General features: G+C 48.0%; 2 long non-coding RNA genes across 3 annotated transcripts in view; both read right to left on the bottom strand.

Annotated features, from left to right (window-relative positions):
* LOC134481544 (uncharacterized) overlaps positions 1 to 24,795 on the bottom strand; it is a 47,634-nt gene that overhangs the window by 5,883 nt on the left and 16,956 nt on the right. For both annotated transcript variants that reach the window (XR_010057141.1, XR_010057142.1), the window contains exons 3-4: positions 9,851 to 10,043; positions 5,489 to 5,645 (exon numbers count right to left, since the gene is read on the bottom strand). This is a non-coding gene — a long non-coding RNA (uncharacterized LOC134481544). The remainder of the gene's footprint in view (positions 1 to 5,488; positions 5,646 to 9,850; positions 10,044 to 24,795) is intronic.
* LOC134481634 (uncharacterized) lies at positions 14,690 to 18,623 on the bottom strand. The gene is made up of 3 exons (XR_010057337.1): positions 16,229 to 18,623; positions 16,081 to 16,113; positions 14,690 to 15,283 (listed from the first exon to the last, which is right to left on the bottom strand). It is a non-coding gene; the product is annotated as an uncharacterized LOC134481634 (long non-coding RNA).

Genomic DNA, 24,795 nt, shown 5'->3' with positions numbered 1-24,795 from the left:
GGGTCCCATGTCAGACATCCTGCATATCGGATATTTATATGATGACTCATAACAGTAGCAAAATTATAGTTAAGATGTGGCAACAACAATAATTCTATGCCTGGGGGTCACTCAACATGAGGGACTGTACTAAAGGGTCGCAGCATTAGGAAAGCTGAAAACCACTGGTTTAAAGACTGATGAGAACCAGGTACTGTGGTGCACACTTATAATCCAAGAATTCAGTAGGCTGAGGCAGAAAGGGCTGTAAATTCGGAGGCACTCGGTCACATAGAGGTCTAAGCCATCCTGAGCTACAAAGTGAAAGTCTGTCTCAGAAACAGAAAAAAAATAATAATCCTGTCAACATCAACAATTAAATCATCATCCTGGAAGTGACATAGGGAAATGCCCATGATGAGGGGAGACAACCTGATTTGTAGAGTGCTATGTCTGAAATAACACCTGAGGGATGGCCAGGGGTCAGCATTTTATGAATAACTCTGACCCAGTACGGAAGGAAGAACATCCCCCCACCATCCGATGAATTATAACAACGTAAGTTGCCTCTGGTTATCTCACTACTGAGTATCAACATATGGACCTAACAGAGAGGATTCAAAGATGGTTCCAGGGGAGGGAGTGGATCATCAAGGTTAGCAAAGGTATGGAGGGCTGATGTTCGGAGACTACTGCTATCCTCATCTGAGCAGTCCAGTCACAGACCAGAAGAGAGAGAACAAGAGCAGAGATTTAAGGGGGGGGGGGGATATCTGCAGTTGCAAAGACTCAGGGCACCCAGGGTGGCCGACAGATCCCCTGTCTTGCACACCCCCCCCATGATCCTATTCCGAAGCACAGCTTGAAATCCTATCTATATGCTGACAGCACTGCAGCATGCAGCTCCAGCTGGATGAACCCCCAGACTCGTCCATCCAGCTGTCTAGCCAACGTTTCCATGCAGATGCCGACTGCACATTTCATTTTAACATTCTCCAACCTGAACTTCCAGTTTTTCTGTATCCAAGCCCACGGAACAGTCTTCCTGTGCTCGGCAGACTCCATTCCAGCCTTAAGCTCCGGATGCCCAAACCGGTCTTGAATTTTTCTTTGTCTTTCCCTGTGGCTGACTGGTTCTCTAATCTTCTATGCACGAGCGTTCAACAGTACATGGAGAAACCAGAACTTTCTCCATTTCCACAGCCCCTCAGCCATGTCTTTTTCTATCTGAGCATCCTGTGTCTCTTCATATTGTGCTCCCTCATCACGGATGCCCAACACAGCAGCCAGACTGATCCTGTTATGGATGGGTCTGGAATGTCTCCCCTAAACTCATGTGTTGCAGACTTGGCCTGCAGCCGATAGTGGTGTTGTGATGTGCGGTCTCAGAGGAGGGTGCAGTGACAGGAGATAAGTCACTGGGGGTAGACCCTCAAACAGAATATTGGTAACGGCTGCCTCCTATCTCACTTTTACCTCCCAGCTGTCCACTGTGCTCTCCCTGTCCTGATACCCTTTTTTGACGCCAGCCCAAAGTATCGGGGCCATATGACCATGACTGACACCTGTGAATTGTGAGCAAAAGTTTCCTCCTTACAAATTATTTATCTCAAATGCTTTGTTAGAGCACTGGGAAACTAACACAGACTTGTGTAAAATGTAAAATGGGGCCCAAAGATGACTTAATCAGGTAAAGGCATTCACGTCCACCTGATAGCCTGAGTTCAACCCCTGGGATCCACACAAGGGAAGAAAGGAAGCAGCTTCTACAAGCATGAACACCATGGCAAGTGAGGAACCCACATGCTCACAAGTAATAAGTAAATGAAAATAAGTAAGCTAAAATAAAATAAAACCATGTTATTTCTACTTCTCTGTTAAAAACACTTCTTCCCTTCCACCATGTGAGTCCTTGAGATGGACTCAGCCATCAGGCTAGGTACCCACGGAGCATCAGTCCCACCAGCGCTGCCCAGGTGCCATCTTTACCCACAGAGCATCTGCTTCTTTCTCAGCCCTGCTCAGCCTCAGTCTAATTGTTCACTGATTATCTACCTTCAGGGGGTTAAACACTAAACACTAAATGGACTCGTGTGTGTGCGTGTGTGTGTGTGTGTGTGTGTGTGTGTGTGTGTGCATGTGCGTGTGTGTGTGTGTGGTATGTATGGTGTATGTCAGGTGTGTGTGTGTGTGTGGTGTGAGTGTGTGGTGTGTGTGTGGTATGTATGGTGTATGTGGTGTGTGTGTATGTGTGTGCGTGTGTGTGTATGTGTGGTGTGTGAGTGTGTGTGTGGGTGTGTGTGTGGTGTGTGTGGTGTATGTGGTGTGTGTGTGGGGGGGTGGTATGTATGGTGTATGTGGGGTGTGTGCATGTATGTGTGTGGTGTGTGAGTATGTGGTGTGTGTGTGGTATGTATGGTGTATGTGGTGTGTGTGTATGTGTGTGCGTGTGTGTGTGTTGTGTGTGTGTGTTGTGTGTGTGGTATGTGTGGTGTGTGTGTTGTGTGTGTGTTGTGTGTGTGTGTGTGGTATGTATGCTGTATGTGGGGCGTGTGTATATGTGTGTGTATGTCTGTGTGTGTCTGTGTGTGTGTGTCTGTGTGGGTGTGGTATATGTGGTGTGTGTGTGTGTGGTGTGTGTGGTATGTATGGTGTATGTGGGGTGTGTGTATATGTGTGTGTCTGTGTGTGTATGTCTGTGTGTGTGTCTGTGTGTGTGTCTGTGTGTGTGTCTGTGTGTGTGTGTCTCTGTGTGTGTGTGTGTGTGTGCGCGCGCGCACGCGTGCACGCACTCGTGTGTGGTGTGTGGTGTGTGTTTATACATACGTATTTGCATAACATATGGAACATAAACACTTAATGATAAGAGGGATAGAGAGGATTGTGAGATTATGGGAGCATGGAAGAAAGTAGAAGGGGGTACAGAGGTGATCTAGATAGACACGGTGCTTATTCACGAAGTTCTTAAAAAATAAAATAATTCTTTTTAAAGAAAACACAAATCGCTTCGTGTTGCTAAAGCTATATATCTTAGAATAAACCAAGGTGTTTGACAAATTCACAGTAAGTGCTATTTATTACCGTAGGAGAGCAAAATAATATGGATGAGTGGATGGATTGATTTTCTGTGTCTATGTAACAATTTGCCAAAATGCAGTGATTTAAAGGAGTTCATTTCTCGTGGCTGAAGAGATGGCTCGGCTTTGAGAGAAGGCAGAGGTTCAATACCCAGTACCCACATGGGAGCCAACAAACATCTGGAGCTCAGGTTCCAGGGCATCCGACTCCATCCTTTGGCCCCTGTGGGCACAATGTGCACACAGCACAGACATGCATACAAGCAAGACATCCGTACATAAAAAAATGACTTTTAAGACAAAACAAAATTAAAAGATTAGGTTGTCTCTGAATGCAGGAGGGATACAGGAAGTAGAGGCAGGGAGACACAAGGCTGAGAAGACCTCGTGCAAAGTGCTTCCAGGAAAACACCAGATACAGATGACAGAGCCCAAGTCACAGCCAAAGGCCTGCCCAACCTGCACCCCTTCACATGAACTCTTGCTGTTTAGAACAGGTCTCTAATCTAACAGTCCCAGTTCCCAACAGACAGTGTTTCTGTCAGTCCTAAGGAATGGCTAGTTGTTATGCTCTTCCAGAGCTGGTTTCCCTACCCAGGGGAGCATCTAGGTGGTCTGCAAACTTCCTCAAGTCTTACATACTTCCACTTAGACACTTTCCCTCCAGGGTCAGAGGAAAACACATCAGCCTGGTCCTGCATAATCCGCAGTGCTGGGTGAGTATCCGTAAGTCATCAGACAACACCTGTCCCCAGCAGCCACGAGATCACCTGACCAAGAGTTCCAAGATGTCCAGGCTTGGCATCTCACTCCCCGACATCCATCAAGTCAAACCTGAGATGCACATCACCCTCTCTTCCCAACCAAGGGTGACTGATCCATCCCTAGTGACTAGCTCACCAGTGACAGGACTTAGGAAAATCCTCCTGGGATGCATGGTGGCTTGGTCAACCTGACATCCTCTCCAGCATTTTATGTAGAGAGCCTGTGGCCACCATTGGCTTCAGCCTTGCCATAGGAAATGTGGCTATGTCTCAAACTCCACTAAACTGCTTCTCAAACCACAGTGGACCTCCGAGTGCTGAAGACTTTCAGGATGGGAATGCGTCAGAGACCTTTGTGCCCCATGTCCCCTGCAGGAGGCCTGCTGCATGATGCTGGCTTGTCATTAAGAGTCCATCTGGGTTGTGTTGATGATGCCACCCTCTTGAAACTCTCACTAATTTAAGGGACCACGGGTGCAGCTCAGCTGGTATGGTGCTTGCCTAGCATGCACAGTACCCTGAGTTCAATCCCCCCCAAGCACTGTGTAAACCAGGTAAACTGCTCTGTGCCTGTAATCCCCACACTTGGGAGGTAGATGCTGGAGGATCAGAAGTTCAAGTTCATCCTTGGCTATGTAGTAAAGTTCAAAGGTCACAGAAGACACTGACAAGATATGGGGTAGGGAGAGGGAAGGGCAGAAGGGAGGAAAAGAAAAACAAAATACTGGGAATAGGTTTTGAAGAGAAGCTGTATATTCCTGTTTTGCAAAGGGTCAAGCAAATGTTTCATCCATACTCTCTGCAAGAGACAAAGACCCCTGCCCCACCTCTGATTTGGAGGGAGACTTGCACCCCTCCCACCTTTTTGACAGCTCAGCAAACTCCAGGGATTTGCTTTCCTTTACTGTCATGTCAGTGTCACCCTCAACTAGGTTGACGTGTTAGCCTAACGATCACTGCGATTAACAAGAGAGAAGGAGGTACTTTGAGTAGTCGGCCTATCATCCCAAAGAGAAACCTAATATGTCCTCCATTCCCCACGTCTACCTGCAGACGGAGCTCAACTGCCTACACACGCCCCCTTCTCCACTGGAGCTGTGTCTCAGCCAGTGCTCCCTGGGATTTTCCTCCAGTGCATCTTGGCATGGCAGCCCCTTCCTCCTCTCCTACTGCTCATCTGTGTGTGTGTTAAATATTGCTTGGCACAGAGTGAGCTCTTCAAAACAAGAGACTTGGATTGTGGGAGGCAGGGGGTGGGCTTGCGAGATGTTCAGGAATTCGGCTGTGCTGGCACGGCTGTTCCCACTCACTAGATCCCTGCCCGCAGAACTACCATGACATGCTCAGTGACACAAATGTGTTGAAAAGGGAAAAAGGCAACACACCCACAAGAGCTGTGGAAACAAAGCTTGATGGACTGGAAGGATAGCTCAGAAGCAAAGGACACCGGCTGCTCTTGCAGAGGACCTGAGTTCAGTTCCCAGCACCTATATCAGGTGGTTCACAACTGCCTGTAATGCTAGCTACAGGGGATCTAACACCCTCTTCTGGTCTTCATGGGCACTAGCAGTCACACACACACACACACACACACACACACACACACACACACACACACACACGCTAAAAACAAACATCTTTTTTTAAAGTAAAGAAATGATAACTTACCTAGACCTCAAAGTCCGGAGGAGGCTTCTGAAGGAGGTTGGGGCTCCAGCTGAATTCTCCTTCTTGTTTGAGTCATGTTTCCTTCCTTACTCAACACACTGCCATCAGCTTAGATCTGAGAGCACCCTGATCCTTAAATGCCAGAGCCTCCAAAGCCCTGGGTAAAGAAATGAGATGACTGATGGGGTCACCGTCCTCAAATCCAACAGTGCACATGTGTCCTGAGACCACTGCCTTTCTCCAGGGACTGTGGGGAAGATGGAAGGTGGATTTCCATCTATGAACTGTCAAGGTAATAACCTTGGCAGTGACGATGGCATGCATAGGAGTAGCACTTCAGGTCTCTCAAGGCATTTGTTAATCTAGGATCCTATGGGATCTTAGTGACATTCGCGAGCATGAGCAGGGTTATTGTCACCTCAGTTTACAGAAGAGTTAGCTCAGTCTAGGCCACGCTCGTGGAGGTGCAGCTCCACATGTGAGAGCACATTTGGAGCCAAGCGATAACCCTGGTCTATATTTACAGTGCTGAGACATCATGGGTGTAGCCTGGGACACTGACTTACCAGGTTCAAGGGCCTGGGTTCAGCTTTAGCACCAAAAGAATAGAAAATAAAGCACGAGTCCTTGTGGCTTTCAAAGCATAACTATGGCTCTGGTCTGCATTGACCTTGAGGATAGCATTGATCTTTCCCTCCCTGATTCTAGCTGGGCACAGTCCTGCCTCCAACATGAACGGACAACAAGGTTGTACAGGACATGGTGGCTGGCGAAGGCCGTTTGCTGAGCAACGAGAAGAGTCTTTGAGTTGGAGAGAAAGAGTCTGGCCTTGGAGGTGGCCTGAGGAAGAGCAGAGAGAGGCCCTGATTGAGAAGGGAGTGGGGGATTATCCCAATTCTAGCTCGGCTGCAAAATGGGAGAGTTACTGCCTCACAAAGGCCCCCTCGAACCGCCTGCGTTCCAAAATCTCTACTGCTCTCTCTGCAGTTACTTGTGTATGGCAGAGGCAGCATCTTTGTATTATATGAACAGTCTGCTTCATAATCAAATACCATCTGTCGCTACATCTGAACTTGTTTTCAACATCTGTGCGTTCTGGTCTTAACAAAGCTTTAAAAACTAATTCAAAAACTTTCACAGATCACTGACTAAACATGTACATCGACCGTCTCTCCAGGTTGGTGTGCCGTGCCTCTCCTATAGGTGCCTCCCTCCGCCCGAGGAAGAGTGAGAGCGTACACACTCGAAGGCTTTATTAAGCCTATTTCCTAATGGCCTTGGGTAGCCAAGTGCAAGACAGGGACACTTGCTCACGCACCGGGAGGACACATCATATCCTTTCTTGGTGCCAATGCAGTCCCTTTCTGCCAATGAGAAACCTGTAAGTTGATCAGCTACCGTACCCCAATTACTCAAAATGACACTACAGACCAAACGGCAACCAAGGGGAGAATCAACTGTATGGCTCGTTCGCAGCTAAAGTGTGTCTGAGCAAATGGCGACGCAGAGCCCTGAGAGCTCTCCAGGGGATAAGGGCGCTATTACTTTGCACGTGCTTCAGAAATGCGAAGTGTGTCTTTACAGAACTTTTAGCCAACCCCCTGGCAGATGTTGACCGCTTTTGCTTATGTATACATCAGTTGCAGAACACTAAAACAGAGATTGGAAATTTTAATTTAGTCGAGGCAGTTGGGCTAAAATGATGGCTTTTGTTGAAACCATTAAATAGAGCTGCCTAATGAAGTACAGTACGGGGCTGGCAAACAGTCCTGGGGGGAGGCTAGCAGCTTCCAGGCAGAAGAGAGGGAAGGCAGGGCCGTGGGTCTCGGAGTGCAGGCAGCATGGCGCTCTGGACAGGGCTGATGGGGTGGGGCAGGGAGAGGGTAGTAGAGCTGGAAAATAAGGAAAAATGTGCCTAGGAATGTGTGTGTGTGTGTGTGTGTGTGTGTGTGTGTGTGTGTGTGTGTGTGTATGTGTGTGTGTATGTATGTGTTTGTTTGTGTGTGTGTGTGTGTGTGTGTGTGCACGTATGAGCAAGAGAGCCATGTTTTGAAGCAACTATCGGTTTTATTTTAGAAGTATCTCTTAAGTTTCAGCTGCACATTGGTAAGAACTGACAGATGAGCAGGGACGTGTTGTACAATGGACAGAGGCAAGCCCGTGAAGGAGAGATGAGTTGTTCTGCACATCAGGACAGGTAGTGGCCAGAGGTTAGGGTTGAGGAGGTGGCTATGCTAATGAGTCAGACAACCCATTCCTTGAATCCCCTTGTGAAAGAGAGACGTTTGAGCCCCACCATCTGCCTGAAAGCAAGCTGTCATTAGGTGGACCCAGGCTTCTCCCCCTTCCCTATGTGGGATCAGCAGAGGCAAGATGAAGAGAATCTCCGTATTGCTGGAAACTCATTTTAGCATGGTGGAGCTGACTGAAAATAGTTTAGGGGGCTGGCCATGGACTCTTGGCACAGTGTCGATGTCTTAGAGGCCACTGGGCTTTGTATTTTGCCACTGTCTCCCTGTGTCAATGGTAATTCTTCCCATGTGATGACTTTATACTGTAGTAGTCATGCATGTTTGCAGAGATACAAACGAGACTGCATTTCAGCAAGCCTGGTGGTTATTACACTCCAACCATTTACAGTGTGTGAGGAGAGGCAGAGCTCTCCTTCCCTGGTTTCACTCTCTGTTTCTTCCTTACTAATTGGATGCTGAAGAATAATCTTGACTAGAAAGTTGATCTCACAGTGGGGATAGTGTCACCGTCAAAGTGTCACCAGTTTCCTGGCCATGTTGCTATTGAAAAAAATTGGTTTCACTTAGGCATTGAGTTGGGTGGCTGTCTACTCATGGGGCTTGTGGGGATTTTGTGGTAAAATGGCAGTTCCCATAGGGGGGAAAATGAGTTCATCCAGGTTCTTCCATTGAATTTGCCTCTTCAGCTTGTCAAGCTCACTCAAGGAAACTTGGCTGGACTTGAAAGAATTGTCTTTTGGTTCTGGGTCACCAGGGAACTGCTCCTATGTTTCCATCTACACTCCAAGTTCAGAGTCTACTAAGCCACTCTATGCATCCAAAGTCATCTGGGATTTAAGAGCTGATCCCCTGTCCCAAGCACACCAGCCTTCCTGTTCAGACACTAAGCTGTTGGTAAGAGTGGTGACAGGCAGGTCTGAGCAAGATGGTGCTGCTATCTCCAGAAGAGGACTGTGAGGAGTGGGGACTGTGTGGAGGGGCTGGGAGAATGTTTTCTTTGATTTGAAATCTTCAAAAAGGGGGGTCCTGAGTGAGGGAGCATTCCAAGAGAGAGAGGGAGCAAAGGGAAGGGAAGGGAAGGGAAGGGAAGGGAAGGGAAGGGAAGGGAAGGGAAGGGAAGGGAAGGGAAGGGGAAAAGAAGAAGGGAAGGAAGGAGTCGAAGGAGTTAGTTGCCTTGAATTATTGTCAGAGATGAAGTTGGCTTTGGTATGTTTCTTATGCTATCTGGATTTTCCATATAAGCATGCTTGTATTATCAAGCCCACCCCAAACACAGGAATTTTCCTCAGTGACAGGGCATACTGTTTCTGCTGGGGACAGACTCAGACACCTAACACATCCCATGAACCTGGCAGAAGGCCAGGGCTAACCCTTGAAAGTTGGGCATTCTTGGAGACATTCCTACCTCCTGGAAGGCGAGCATCCCTTTGACCCTGATACTCTGTGATATCCATTCTGTACACAGATGTTTCACGGACACGGGGAGTCACTAGCCCCCTGAAATCCTCTGTAAACTTGAAATGTCTTTCACCCCAAGCTAGTAGCCAAGGCTCAGAAGGGCAAAAATTCTACTAGTTCTTCTAACTTAGATTAACTATAAATCTTTTGTAATTCCTCTTTTACAGTGAAGTAAGCAAACGTCAGTTCCGGCTGGTAACAAATTGCTACTCACTACTCAGGCAAATGTTGAAACACATAGGACTTCCAGTGACGGCCTTGGTAGAAGCTTGGTAGATCACGAGAGTTCTAGATGAGCAAGAGGAAGTATCTTATCACATCCGACTAAAATTTCCATATCCTGATCCTCAGATATGGAGTCTCTCCCCTACCTGTGTGACTGAGTTCTGACTATCATGTTTTCCTAGATGGTCTGTTAAATGTTCATGTTCCCTCAGAGGAGAGAGGGGAAGCAAAAGGTAATGTCATGTCTAAGACGTGCGAAGGAGAAGAGAGATGTGACATTTGTGTCTACAAAAGAGAAAACACTAAGGCTCAACTTTGGAAGCCAAAGACACGTGGAGGGTGGGGAGAAAACCCGGACTTCAGTTGACACTGGTAATCACCTTGTGCACAGCTTCTGTGTCTCTCCATTTCCCCGGGATATACTTACTGGTAACCGCTATGCTCTTAGAGGTTGGCTGGTGTATCTGTGACAACTCTGCCATCCTGTTGCAGGGTGCCCATCCCAGACAATCTGTAAGTGTAGTGGGCCAGGTTGGGATGTCTACACTGCCAGTCCAGGTGCCATTGTCTTCTCCAACGTCAAGTCAGAAGAGGATTTTGAATGTTGGTTTTCAGGGATCCTGGGGGAAAGAGATTATTTCTGAACCACCGCGGCCATCTTTATTCCTTTTATCTATATTTCGTGCTAACTTTAGAGAAACAAAGTTGGAAATGAATGCCTAAACATCAAGGCAGATCTTCACCTTGGGATCCATTGTTGTGATGTCACAGATGGGATGTAAGTGCGGTTTCTACAGATACATCTTTTTATTGGTAGATGCTGACAGCAGACTGGTGAGTCCCCTTTCCAGACGTAAGTTTTTTGTTTTATTTTGGTTTTGTTTTCTAATTTATTTTTATTTCTGTGATGTTTTGGTGCGGGGTCTCTAAGTGTCCCACATTTTATCTTGTATGGAATACCTGGATGGCAGGGCCCACTTCTATGCAAACTATTCCACCCAGCGCCCCGTAATGTTACCTGCTCCGAGCACTTGAGTGCACCATCATAGCCCTCCAGCACTTAGCTACTACCTGGACATATTTCCCAACTGAATTAAACAGATCGACTGGTTACTCGCTTGCTCTGTGGATTTGTAGACCCTCGGCTTCAGTGAGGTTGGGTTATACTAAATTAAATATGAAGAATGTTCTGGATCACCGCTAGAGAGCAAGGACTTGGGAAGAAGCACAGCATCCCATGAACGTCCTTGAGCAGGTCCTGTCACAGGAATGGGCCACTTCTGCAAGGATCGACCTGTGTGACTCATGAATACATTGCTGTCTCCCCAAAGTATGGATGAACCCCCGAGGCAAGCAGTGCACATAGTAGGTACTTACTGTGTTCACATAGTAGGTACCGAGTGCCTGAACAAAAAACCCTAAAACTTGGGCTCTGAGGTGAGGTGGTGCTGACTACAGCAATGGCTTATCCATACTGAAGCTGTCACTTCCTCAGCAATAGAGTGTGCCTTGGTTCTAATATTTATTTTTCTTAAAGTTTATTGACATGTGTACGTGCAGGGGTAGGAGGGGGTGCACATATGTTTGTGGGCATATAGGTGGATGCCACAGGCCAACCTCAACCATCTTCCCTCAAAAGAAGAACCTGTTTGATTGGTGTGGAGAGGGAGTTCACTATGCATCCTGGAACTCCCTGTTTAGACCAGGCTGGCTATCAAACTCATAGAGATCTAGCTGCTCCTGCCTCCTAAATTCTGGGATTGAAGGCACACGCCATCATGCCTGGCTGTATCCGCCTCGTGTTTTAAGGCTTGGAGCTTGCCACACAGGCTAAGATGGCTGATTACTGCGCCAGAGGCATCATCCTGCCCACCTCCTCTCAGAGATAGGATTACAGCTGCACATAGGCATGCCTGGCTGTTTACACGGGGATTCTGGGTATCGAACTCAGACCTTCCTTCGTGCTCATACAGAAGGCTCTTGACTAAGTCAGTTCTCACCCATACTTAAACACTCACAGGAAAAGGATCGGGGCTCTCTGCGGGAGCCCCTGGGAACTGAGCTGTCCGTTCATAGGGACATCCATAAGAAATTTACCCAGATGCTGCTGCTTTACCAGACACTGCTGTATTCCTTCAACAGAAGATTGAAGAGAGGGAGAAAAACATGAAACGAAGGAAGAAAGAGGGGGAAAGAGGGAAATAGAGAACAACTGGTAGCTCGCATATACTCAGAGCTGTCTGGTTTGTTTCTGGTTTCAAAGATGGCCTCTCCAATCACCTTGCTTTCTAATATGCTGAGCTGAAAGCCATTTGAAGACAAGCAGAAAGAGAACTTTGGCCTTGCTGACAAGACACGCTGCAGCATCTGGGGTGCTCCTGGGAGACCTGCGGGCAGCCTAACCTGGCCTCACTATGCTGAGCTTGCAAAGACTAGAGGATGAGGTCACATTTGGCCATGACTATAAATAGATACCCGGTAGCAACTAGGACCAAGAGGGAGCTCTGCCTGCGATTCACTGAATGACATCTGCGTACAAAGCAGGCCTGGGCTGCATCACCCAGTCTCACTGAGAGCACAGCGGACGGAGTGGGAGGCAATTTCAGTGTCCTCCTCTCTTCCCTTGGATTCTGGTATCAGGATGAAAAGGTCACCACAGAATTCCCCCTGGTCTAGGAGCCTCTAAGAAAAATTGCCCACTACCCATGACAGAGAAAGGATCCCGATGCACTTCCAACCCTCACAATAACTCTACGAAGGGAGCAACATTGTATCAAACATAGGCAACTGAGACCCGATGTGGTGGTGATTCACCCTTGCCCTCCTCACAGTTACTGATAGATACGGTATGAACGTTGGAGAGCCTGCTCTTACTTAACTACTCAGCAGGAGTGAACAGGAGCTGAGCAGTCCCCAACCATGAGCCCACCAGAGAAGGGGCCGGGAGTCAGGTTCTTCCAGAGTATAAAGCAGGGGCCAGGGTGTCTCCCTTCCATTTCCCCAGAAGCCCATCCTATGCGCATCTCTGAGTCCCTGAATTCCTACCAACCCAAACTGCAGAGTCAGTCCACACTGGCATGGGAAGAGGAGCCCAATGCCTGAGTTCTAACACGCTCTTAGCAAATCTCATTCAATCAGAAAATCCGAGAACAGCTCTTAAAAAGCTGCCATCTGGAGCCGTGAAGGGTGTCGTCGCTGAGAGTCTGCACAGTACCCATGTTTTTCTTTTTTTGCAGTTTTCACACTCTGCCCCTCTCCCTGCCACTTCACCCATCCCCTCCACCTGCCTCCCTTCACCTACCCCACAGATCTGTCATCTGAGAAGCCATGTCTTTAATTTTTCATATCATTTGGGGACAGATCACATATTTGTTATGACTTAACCTCCTCTGACTTGGAAGAGGCTCTTACCTTCCCCTCCTGCTCTTGTAGAATCAGCCAAGCCTAGATTTTGGCAGGTAGGGGGGGTAGTTGGGGGTTGTCATGATTCCTGAGCTCAGTCAAAAGAAATGTTGATTCTGGATGCTGCAGGTCCTCAAACTGCCTCTGCCCAATGCCTATCCACTGGGACAAGCTCTTAGGAGGGGTCAGGGCTGGGACAACATGACAGGCCTCATAAACTACGGGGCCAACGCCTCTACTTCCTGCCCACTTCCGAGGATTTAGAGTGTTTGGATTTGAAAAATATGTATGCCTGTGTTTGAGTTTCCCCAACATGCTGGGGGCTATGCAGGTGTTATAAGAAGAACCTTTCTGCTGTCTCCCAAGCATGATAGAAAGGCATGTCTGTGTCAGTGTCTGCTGTGGCCCTTGTGAAATGGGCTCCATTTTTCAAATGACAGAGCTTATGGAGGGGTGGGGAAGAAGGCCAGATCACTGGTGAAGGCCAATTCTTCTCAGACCTTTTTCAGCTAAAGGTATCGAGGTTCTCCACAGAGGAATTCACACTATCACCTGCCTGCCAGCTGACATTTATGAACATAAGTCAGGGGCAGAGGCCTGTTAGGAAAACTTAAAAAGTTCAGCCTCTCTCTATCTGACCCATAGAAAGACTCCCATGGCACCTGTGACAAGCCAACACCACAGCCAATGGGCCAGGACAAGCCACGTTATAGATATGGCTGTGCCCCTCCTCAAGTGCCCCAAAGTACAATGTAGACACAGTCCTAACAAGTAGATGGTTTTCTCAGGCAAGTCGGAACCTCACTCTCTCTCTCTCTCTCTCTCTCTCTCTCTCTCTCTCTCTCTCTCTCTGTGTGTGTGTGTGTGTGTGTGTGTGTTTGTGTGTGTGTGTGTTTCTGTCTCTCTCTGTCTCTCTCTGTCTCTCTCTGTCTCTCTCTGTCTCTCTCTGTCTCTCTCTCTCTCTCTCTCTCTCTCTCTCTCTCTCTCTCTCTTTCTCTCTTGATGAAGCTATAGGGTCTTCTCTACACCATTGTTCTTCAAGAAGTCCCTAACTCTGGTTGGTAAATGGCAGACATGCTATCATCACAGTCCCCTGTAGTGACCACAGACACAGGATGTCGTCTTTGGGACGAGGCTGCTCCATGGTATGGGAACCCCAGGCACCCGGCTCCTCATGTTTTCATTTGTCATTTGTTTTGCCTTTGACAGACGACTCCCCATCCGCCTTGATCCCCATTCTCCGTCTGGATCTGTGCAGCTGGCGTGGTTCCGCCACATTCCTTTTTTTGCCCATTCAAGGCAGAACTCATTATTTCAAAGTCTCTTTCTGTCCTTACTCCTAGAGTTTGTCCACTTCCTTTCTCCATAATGCCATTACTAAAAGCCAAACCCATTGCTGGCTACACCATTTTGAGCAAACTACTTGCCAGTCATGGCTCCATCCTTCCTTTCTCTTAAAGGGGAGAAACACTAACTGCTTTTCTACTTAAACCCTATGATTTTGTTAGTTAATTTCCTCATTACTCTGATCAAACACTTGACAAGAAGCAACTTAAGTTCGCAGTCCTCTATGCTGGGAAGGCGTGGTCACAAGACATGGCTGGTCATACTGCACCTGCAGTCAGGAAGCAGAGACACGAGGGATGCTCAGCTGAGCTTAGTCCTAGGTCCCAGCCTGCAGGCTCACATTCAGGGGGAGTCAGGTGAACCCTTGTAGGCATAGGCATGGATATGTTTCACGGTGATTCCAAATCCTATCAAGTTGACACTCATGATTAAACACCAAATCAAGAATTAAAAATTTTTTACATGAACATGTACTATAAGCATAGAATAAATGTTTAATAAAAGTTTTATAAATGCAAGCTTGGCTCTCATTGGGGGCTGCCCAAGGAGTGTGTGTGTGTGTGTGTGTGTGTGTGTGTGTGTGTGTGTGTTAGTGAGAAAATGCTTTAATATTTGTGGGCCTTTGTGTAATTCACCTATCAAGGCAGAAATTTGCTTTGAGATCTTGAGCAAAAGATATTGTCATACTACAAATTACCATGATCTAATTAGGCCCGCCTCCATAAATCTGTCACTTGAAAGCCATTCAAGTCTGCTCGGCCCAGCTCTTGATTTAAACTGCTCCAGGAGTCTAGCCGAAGATATGTCCAGGATAGAGTCCAACACAATATCCTCCTCTCCTCCCACCTCTCCCTTGAGGATGGGCCGCTCACCAATTTTGGCCACGATAACAGTAATGTAGAAGAGAGATTCATTATAGTTTGGGCATAGATCTTAACCAGTGCCCACGCAACCTCGTGACAACATTATTTAGCATTCAGACTGGATGCAAGCTCTTACGGGGGGGGGGGGAGAGGCTATGGCTGAAGACTATCATGGCTAGGCTCTTGAAGCAAACACAGGAAAGATGTATCCATTTCTTCACGGAATGGACAGGCGTAGCCCGAATACTCTGCAATGACATAGAACACAGAACTCTTGATATTTAAAAGAAAATAAATGCTGGTGCTTGCCCAGTCAGCAATACTGTTTCCTGACTGTCGCGACTGAAGAAGATGAAGGAGTTTTACAAAGGCAGATGCAGAAGGTAAACTAGATTACATTCCCGTTGGCCTTGAGGATGAGTTGTTGATTGTGTATGTATGTGTGTTTGTGCACGCACGTGTGTGCACGTGCATGTGCACATGTGTGTGTCTGTCTTTCCTCTGGTACTGTCAACCTTGTTCTTGAGACAAGGAGAGACGAATCCACCCAGAAAGGGCCACTTAGCTTCCCCTTCCACAAGATTCAGATTAATGGGGAGGTGAGCGCCCACCCACATCAAGGAAAGACCAGACCCTCACACATGAGGCTAAGCTGGCTGGGCAGAGAGCCGGAGCCATTGTCCTCTCTGTGCCTGCCCCGTGCTGGGATTACAGCACACTGCCCCACGCTGAAATTTCCTAGGTGGGCCTGGAGCTGGGACTCAGGTCCTCAGGTCCCCGTGTTTATATAGCCAGTCATTACCAACTGAGCTCTTTCCTCAGTAGAGGACGTCTTTCAGCTTCTCTTTGGTGGCTCGTGGCTCTAAGGATCTGGGAACCCGTGACTGACAAGGCCCCAACGCTGTTATATCTTTCCCCCAGGAAGGAAGGAGGCAGCACCCTTTCCCATCATCCTTTTTTACCCTCCCCCATTTCTTGTTTCCCCACCCTTGCTCCACCACCCCAAAACACACATCCGCACCCTTACTCTCCTATCTATCTGTACCTTGTCCTAGGCTGTTTGGGCTTCAAAGAAATCCTGTGTGTGGGAAGCAAACAGAAAGATGGAATGTTAACAAAGCCTATTAGACAGCAATCAGGCTCACATCCTCGGGAGCTGATTCTGGGCTGGGAGAATTCAACTCAATACCCACAAAGTTGACAAGAGGCGCCTCTTATGGCCTCCATTTTCAAGCCGGGCTGGCAATGAGCTGGAGTAATCATGAGATGGAAGATGGCGATTCTCTGTGGAGGGTGAGGGGGCAGCTGGGATGCGGGAATCCCGGGAGAACATCAGGCCACGCTATCAGGGTCCAAGAGTGGTGCCAGCCAGTCCTGCAGCTGGAAATGGGCAGGAGGCATGAAAGTGAGGTCAGAGCCTACAAAAACTCCTACGGGGTCCCCCAGGGACTTGTCCCCACCCCTTGCAAAGGTTTTGCTAGCTTAGTTCTTGCTTCCCAGCAGCTGACAACAGGAAGATCCCAGCATGCTCTGGTGCTAACGGGCAGAGGCCATTAGTGAGGGGGAGGGCAGGGAGAAAGAAGATCAGAGGAAAGGAGAGACGAATCCACCCAGAAAGGGCCACTTAGCTTCCCCTTCCACAAGATTCAGATTAATGGGGAGGTGAGCGCCCACCCACATCAAGGAAAGACCAGACCCAAGCTTTGCAAGTGCCTCACAGGAAAGGAGGCCTAAGAAGACCCTGGCGGAGGCTTGAAGCCGATGAAGGAAAGGGGTTAAGTGAACAGTTTTAGAATAAAAGGGACCTAAGAGGAGAAGAGTGGAGGTACTGGCCCTCGGGGTCAAACAGCACACTCTCCCGGTCCCTGTCACAAAGATGCTGAGAGAGGAAGAGGAAGGAGAAAAAGGCCTTTCAAGTTTTAAGTTTTTTTTTCTTTAAAAAAAAGGAAGCATTTAAGAGACGAAGCTGAGGATTATTTTTGTCTCTTTTGGGAGACAAAGATGGTGTCATTGGATTCCAACCAGTGCAGCAGTGAAGAGACTTGCAGCCCAGAGCTAGCCTGAACCCCCTGAGAGGTGGCTGAGAGCAGGGCCTTCTGAGCTGAGCCCAAGAGCCGGGCACAACTGGACGAGGATGTTTACACAAGGGAATCATGCTGCCCGTGGGCCCCTTGCCCAAATGACCAAGATATAGTTGGTGTTATCCACCGGGAGCTGCTCCTTGATGATTACTCCAATCTCAAGAGAAAAGGAGGGGGGAAAAAACCCTACCCTTCCTGAGGAACACTCTGGATTCAATGCCAACCCGAGACAGCTGCTGATGTTGAACAACAACGTCAAGGACCTACTGTCCCTTCCTGCCCCTCCTCCGCCGCTGCAGAAAAGACTGTGAAAAGACCAAGAGTTGGTGGGCAGCCAGCAAGAACTAAAGAACTTACAGCTGGCGAAACCACCTGTGCCTTGTCAAATTCCAGCCAAAACAATCCTTTCCCCAGAGTCTGGCTAAGGAACAGGGGAGAGAATCTGATCATATGCTGAGAAGCGTGGGGGAGGAGAGGGACAGTGGTGTCCACTGATCTCCCCAGCCAGTGGAGGGAGAGGGTGTGGAAAGTTGCACCAGGATAGGTTCAAAGATTCAGTGCTATATCTGCCACAGCGAAAGAGCAGTAGCCCAGCCGAACTCTGAATTCCAGCCCACCCCCCTCATATCCTCCTGTCCTCTACCCCCTACCCCAACCAGAGCAGATCTGATGGCCGAACAGTGAAGCCAATAATACAAGGAGCATGCATGGAAAGATGGGGCATGAAAGGAGGGGGCATGGATTCACATCTGGGGAATGTATCTGTGGGAAAGTTTCAATAGCGAACTTAAGTGCACACCCCACTTGTAGTATTCTCTATAAATGCGTGACCACCTCAGGGGATGGCTGTTCAGAAGGCAAGGTCCCACCGTTGGACTTCACGAAAGGTATGTCTACCACCATGATAAAGAAGGCATCAGCAGACCAGGGAGAAATAACGAAGTCTCAACTGAGATGCGTGCTCGGGTTGGGTGTCCACTGGGGTGTCTTTCCCTTTCAACGTCACGTCTCCTTTCTCCACACTGGGAGCGAGCACGCCCTAAGTTTAGTTGCCCTTGTCCCAGCTGCAGTCATTAAGAGCTAATAAATGCTGGTTCTAAAATTAGAAAGTCCCCCTTGTCCTTGATAGGGGATCTAACACTGTTATCATTGGCCAGGTGATGCTGGCATGAACCAGAGTTGTACGCTCAATGATGTTCCCCACAGAAAGCCATACCAGAGTTGATTGCCTCTAGAGACCAGGACGTTATTCCCATTCTCGGACTTCATTTTCAAAATATTTATTTATTTAGCTGATGACTAAATCAACCGTGAGACAATCTCCTCGGACAATGAGAACAATCAGGACCCTTTATGAGCGCCAGCAATGGCCTGTCGCTCACCACGAGAAACAGTTGTAGTTGCTGGTGACGGTGGAGACACAGAGGATGACTCTGACGAGTACTAACAGTGCGATTGTGGACCCATTCATTGTAGCAAATGCAACTCGTTTATTAAAAGTCCCGCTTCTCCACGTCTTTGTAATAACCTCACCAAAAAATGAACAGCTTAAATGTAACTGTGAAGGCCCTAAGCCAACTGGCTGGTGGGTACTCTATTGCATGGCTGGCTTATATGTATTAAAACATGTTCATGGAGGGGCCAGTGAGATGGCTGAGCAGCTAAAGTGCTTCCTCAAACCCTGACAATTTCAGTTTGATCCCTGGGATCCACAGTGTGGGAAGAGAGAAGCGACTGCTACAGGCTGTCCTCTGACCTCCATATATAAGAACTCAAGTGCGCGCGCGCACACACACGCACACACACACACATGCACATACATATACATGCACGTACAAACACAGGCACATTCACACACATGCACACATGCATGCACACACATGCTTGTACACATATGTGCACACAGGCATACATGCATGCACACACATGCACATACATACACATGCACACACATTCATGTACACACACAGGCACATGTACACAAAATAAGTGGAGTAATACAAAATGTTAAAGAAAGACACAGAAGTGCTGAGGAACTGTTCCAGATTAAATGAGAATAAAAGCCGTGACAGTTAAATGAAGGCGTGACCCCAAGGCTGCCCCTCGGCCAAGAGAAGAAGCAGACAGAGGTTGAATATGTATTCTACAATAATTGGGCATTAGCACTTCATTTCCTGTCTTTAATATTTACCGTGGTTATGGAATGGACTCCCTGTGTTCCTAGAAAATAAACTACCAGGGTTTAAGTTGTCTTAATTGATTTGTTTGTGGGTATGTGCTTGTGTGCATTATCTAAAGACACCTTGTTTTGGGTGTCGGGAAGATGGCTCAGCAGCTAGGAGCACTTGGTGTACAAGCATGACGGCCTGAGTTCAAACCGCCAACACCCGTGTAACAACTCAGTGTGCTGTGCTCATGCCTTCCCCCGCCCCCAACATAGGGTGGATGGGGAGATGGGATGATCACTGTAGCTTGCTAACCACCAGCCTGGGTTCACCAAGTGACTTTGTCTTAAGGTAATAAGACAGAGTAATAGAGCAGGACACCCAACGTCCTCCCCTGGCCTCCAGGAGTACATTTGCATACATATACAGAGATACCACACACACACACACACAGTGTACATCACACGCACCGCCTACTCACACAACCACATACTTCACACATACATCCATGTATACCACACACACCATACATGTGCACCACACACATACATCACATATATATGCCACGCACATTACACATGCATACCACACGTATCATACAAATATATTACATATACCACATGCATACACAATATACATCATATATATATATATATATATATATATATCTCACATACACCACTCAGGTACAAATATACACATACCACACAGGTACAACATACAATACATATGTATATCACACATATAAAACATGTAGGTTCAACACACACACATGCGCATGCACACGCACATGCATGCGCATGCACATGCACGCACACCATGGTCAGTGAGACGTTTTCCAACTTTCTCCTTTTCTATGTCTTTTCTTGGGCAGGATGGGGTGTATCCTGGACCACTTTCTGTGTTACCACATATAACTGTCTCATTATTTCTAACACCCGGGGCTTCTGAGCAGGGCTCACAGTGTTCATTTTGATGGATCCCTGGCAAGCGAGCCTACATTCCATTCAGCAAATCACATTGCTCTCCACAGACTCTGCTGGCCAAGAGGAAAGGGTGCTGTTTTCTCCTTGCACAAAGGCAGCCTGGAGGCAGCCCTATTAACAGCTCCTCCACAGGCCAGCGTACAACGCAACACAGCTTACTCATGTGAGCTCATCCTGACATCGGCACAGCCTGTGCCACTACCGCAGGCAACCTACACCTCGCGTGGTCCCTCCGTGTGGATCTCTGTATTCCCAGGAAAGTATTCCGTAGGGAAGCTTCCCACACTGGCAGTCTACTCGGAGCTGACAAATTAACCTCGCTATGGTTTCATACCTGTTTGTGCTCCTAGCGTGTGCGGGAAGTGACTTGTTTCTGTATCCTCTAACCAATGCCAGAGGAGATCAATCTTCTAAATATTTGCCAATCTGATAAGTGAAAAATTTTATCTCACGGTGTGATAGATCATTTGTAGCAAACCAAATATTTTTTAACTTTCTGTTCTCCAAACCAAGACGTTTTTGAATGAGTACTGGGTCTGTGCTCCTCACAGATCTACCAGCGATGCTCAGAAGTCATCAGGATCCATCCCACCATTGCCCGTCAGCTCAATCTTGGCTCCTGTGGGAAATGTGAAGCAAGGGGAAGCAGGATGCCTGGCAAACGTCAGGAGGAGTAAGGTTTCAGCACAGATTTGCTGGCCTCTGAGTTTCTGATCACGAGTCACAATGGAAATCTGACTAACCACTAGCTCAGCTTGGTTGGACATCACAGACCCCTCTGCAAACATGAATACTTTCATTCAGTTATTTCGCTGTTGGTCACATGAGCAGGAGTGAATGCCAGAGGAAATACCGAGGCCCAGGAAGCACACACTCGGCCTTTTCTCTTTAACTAGGTGCTTGGGTGAGGTCAAACCCTTCAAGATGCCAAGGCGGGATTTCAGGTTCAAGAATTTTATTAACACAAAGACCTGTGGTAAAAACCAGAGGAGGAACCAGGAAGACCTGCCTGAGTCACAAAGCTCACCTTAGGGAAGGAAGAGTGGGGGAGGCTGGATACTCAAAACTACCATGGAGCCCAGGTTCAACCAGCTCTGTGGAATTCTCAAAGCCAGGCCAGCTGTTAGGAAAGTCTGGTGCCTCCTGGAGTCCCTATGTCCTTCCACACCCAGTCACTGGCTGGGAGAAGCCTGTGGGAAGAATGGACTTGGTGTGACTGTGTTAGAGGACTCCAGGGCATAGCAACAGGGACCCTCCACTTCCCCCCCTTGGGCTTAGAGGACCTCTGGCCTCCATGACATGATCACCACCACACAGAGTCATGGAGGTACTCTGACGCTAAGTGAGGTTTTCAGCTCAGAAAATACAGTCTCCACGCATGAGTTTGAACTCCTTGCTCCTGTGTAATGATTTGCTTGGATGCCTGACCAAGAAAGATGACTGATAATTGCATGACTTCTTAAGTCTCAAGAGAAAATGGCGAGGACTCTAAAACAGGAAGGTACCTGGCATTCTGTGTGTAGGCACCAGACCTTGAGGGGTCGGGGAGACTTATAGCCAAGGTGTTTGCTAGGTGAGCACAGAAGCCTGAGTTTGAGTCTCTAGGACCCATGTGAAAGTCAGGTGTGGTAAGAAGACCTAACCCTGTGTTGGGGATGGAGGTAGAGACAGGCAGAACCCAGGAGCTCAGTGGCAAGAGAGACAAGCAGGAAAAGTGAGCTTTGGGTTCCAGGAGAGACTGCGGACACCTGACATCGACTGCTGACCTCCGTGTGTACATGGACGGGCACCCACACATCCATACACAAGTGCCCATGCGTGACTATATACTGTCATACAATGACCAAGATTTAGGCCTGGAAATACACAACTTGGATTCCAATGAAGGCCAGAGAGAGGGAGAGAAAAGAAAGAGGGCAACCAGGAAATGATCAGCGAGGAGGAATCTCACAGGGGACAGGAAGACAATCATGTCCGGTCATCAAGACAGCATTACTTTTCTAAAGCATCAGCCACCAGACTTCAGCATGGTGTAACCAAGTTGCCAGTTTCCTATTGGATAGGTAAGCACTGGACTGGGTGTGTTGGGTGGGGGTTCCCAACCTTCCTAATGCTGTGGCCTTTTAGTACAGTTCCTCGCATTGTGCTGGGCCCCAGCCATTAAGTTATTTTTGTTGTTACTTCAGAACTGAAATTTTGCTACTGTTATTAATCCTAATATAAATATCTGGTGTACGACCCCTCCTGGGGCCATGACCCACAAGTTGAGAACCTCTGTAGGAGCATCTGTCTGAAATCAGGACACCCATTATGACTGAGTTCTTCCTACTTGGTCTCCCGTAGCATCATGCTATATTGAACTCTAAGGCAAACAAAACAAAACAAACCCAAAAACAAAAACAAAAGAACAGATTACCTGGTTGAAACCACATTTACTTTTACCAGATTTTCATGTAAAAGCTCTTGAGAACGTAGAATCGTCCTATGCTTAGGAAACAATGTCATTGTCCCTTACTCTGTGTATTTGTATCCGACCTGGCTTTGCCTCACTGTTCGGACTATAGATTCCTTAGGGCTGTCCTCCAAAGTGTAAATGTTTTCCATAGCCCTGCGTGCCTCGTGGCACCATCATTATCTGATTGTGCTTATAACGTTTATAAATATGCATACAAAAGTAAAATATCTGGGGGGCCGGAGAGCTGACTCCACGATGAGGTGCTCACTGCTTTTCCAGGGGACCTGAGTTTGGTTCCCAGCACCCATGGCAGAAGGCTCACAGTTGTCTGTAACTCTAATTTCAGAGGATCAGACACCCTCTGGCCTCCTTGGGCCCCTGCATTCACATGTACATATTTACACAGAGACATGGAATATACACATAAACGCAAGCCAATATAACTTTTAAAACAATGTAAGATACTTAACGCTCAAACCTATTTCCTGTCCTATCTTTGCCCTTTGATATCGCTGTGGATTACTTATCGACAGTCCTCCCTTTCACCCTGGCCTCCTTCTAGCCATCTGTGTCTTCGCTCTCCTTGAATTCCTGTGCTGAACTTTCCAGAAGATTCCATTCTCCTGTCACCGCTGACCTAAAGATCCTATTTATATCCTCAAGCTGCATGTAGCTTCTGGCCCTCCAACTTCCTCTAGGATATCTCCCTAAAACTCCCTGCCATCCCTGCTAATTCCGTCTGGTCCGGCACATTCTCTCGCCATCCCTTATCACTTCCCACCCTATCAACAGTCAGTGCTGCCTTCCCGTCACCCAAAGGAAGCTTTGGTGTCTGAATCCTTCCTTCTTATCCCTCTTCCCACACCTAACTGCTCCGTGAGAAAAGCACTGGCTGCAGAAGCATGAAAACCTTAGTTTAAATCCCGGCATTCATGCAAGAGCAAGGCATGGCTGTGGTCACATGGCCTTGGTCACATGGCTGTGGTCACATGGCTGTGGTCACCTGTAACCGCAGCACTGAGGCAGAGACAGGAGAGTCAGTGGGACTTTCTGACTGCCAGGCTATCTCAAAGCCTGAGCTTCCAATTCATTCAGAGACTCTGTCTCAGGAGATGGAGGCAGAGATAAGTAGAAGCAGGCGTCCGCCATCCTCCTCTGGCCTCTACACAGGCATCAGTGTGTGCTCCCCCACCACATGCACATACGTGCATGAGCACATGTACATACACATATCCAACACACACACACATGCACACGCACACACACGCACACACACACACACACACACACATACACACACACGCGCGCGCGCGTGCGCCTGCGCCCGCGCACACAGCACAAAGGAGAAAGACTAACTCCCATTTCCACAGAGAATTAAGCGATTCAAGTTTAATTTACGGAGGGCCCACCGTGAGATTGCCCTGGGGTCAGGCTCCCTGGAAAGTTTTGGTAGTAGAGTGAGAGAACTCTGAGATCAGAAACATGGAGGCCAGAGCCCCATGGAAGGAATGACTAATGACAATCCATGTGACACCAAGGAACAGCCCATTGTGTGTGTGTGTGTGTGTGTGTGTGTGTGTGTGTGTGTGTGTGTGTGCGCGCGCGCGCGTGTGTGCGTGAGCGTGAGTGGGTGCACGTGTGTCATATGAAAATTCAGCCACATGCATCATGACTCCCACAGCACAGAAGCCGAGTCACTTCAACTGGTCAGACCTAACAATTTCCAAGTGAGAGGGACCCCAACCAGACACCACAGTCCCCTCTGCCATTGTCATAGACAATGACTGTGTTGCTGGGATCCTCTGGCTGCTCTGGAGTTCAGTGGGTAAAGAGCCCTACTGCCTGACAGCCTTGCTATGTGAGCGTCTCTAACGTCCTCGTCCTTGCTATGTAAGACCGCACTCAGGAATGCCCTCCCTTAGAACAAGTGAGATTCGCTCAGCACCACCGCCCACTGGCTCTAGGTCCACCCTTCTGGCCTCCAAAACAGCTCTAATCCCTCTCTGTATTGGTTGCTCTCCAGGTTGCCATGACCACACACCTGACATGACAAGGTGGGAAGGATGGGCTTCA

Source organism: Rattus norvegicus, chromosome 13, assembly GCF_036323735.1.
Source record: "Rattus norvegicus strain BN/NHsdMcwi chromosome 13, GRCr8, whole genome shotgun sequence".
Taxonomy (NCBI): domain Eukaryota; kingdom Metazoa; phylum Chordata; class Mammalia; order Rodentia; family Muridae; genus Rattus; species Rattus norvegicus.
This window is presented reverse-complemented; position numbering and strand designations above follow the sequence as displayed.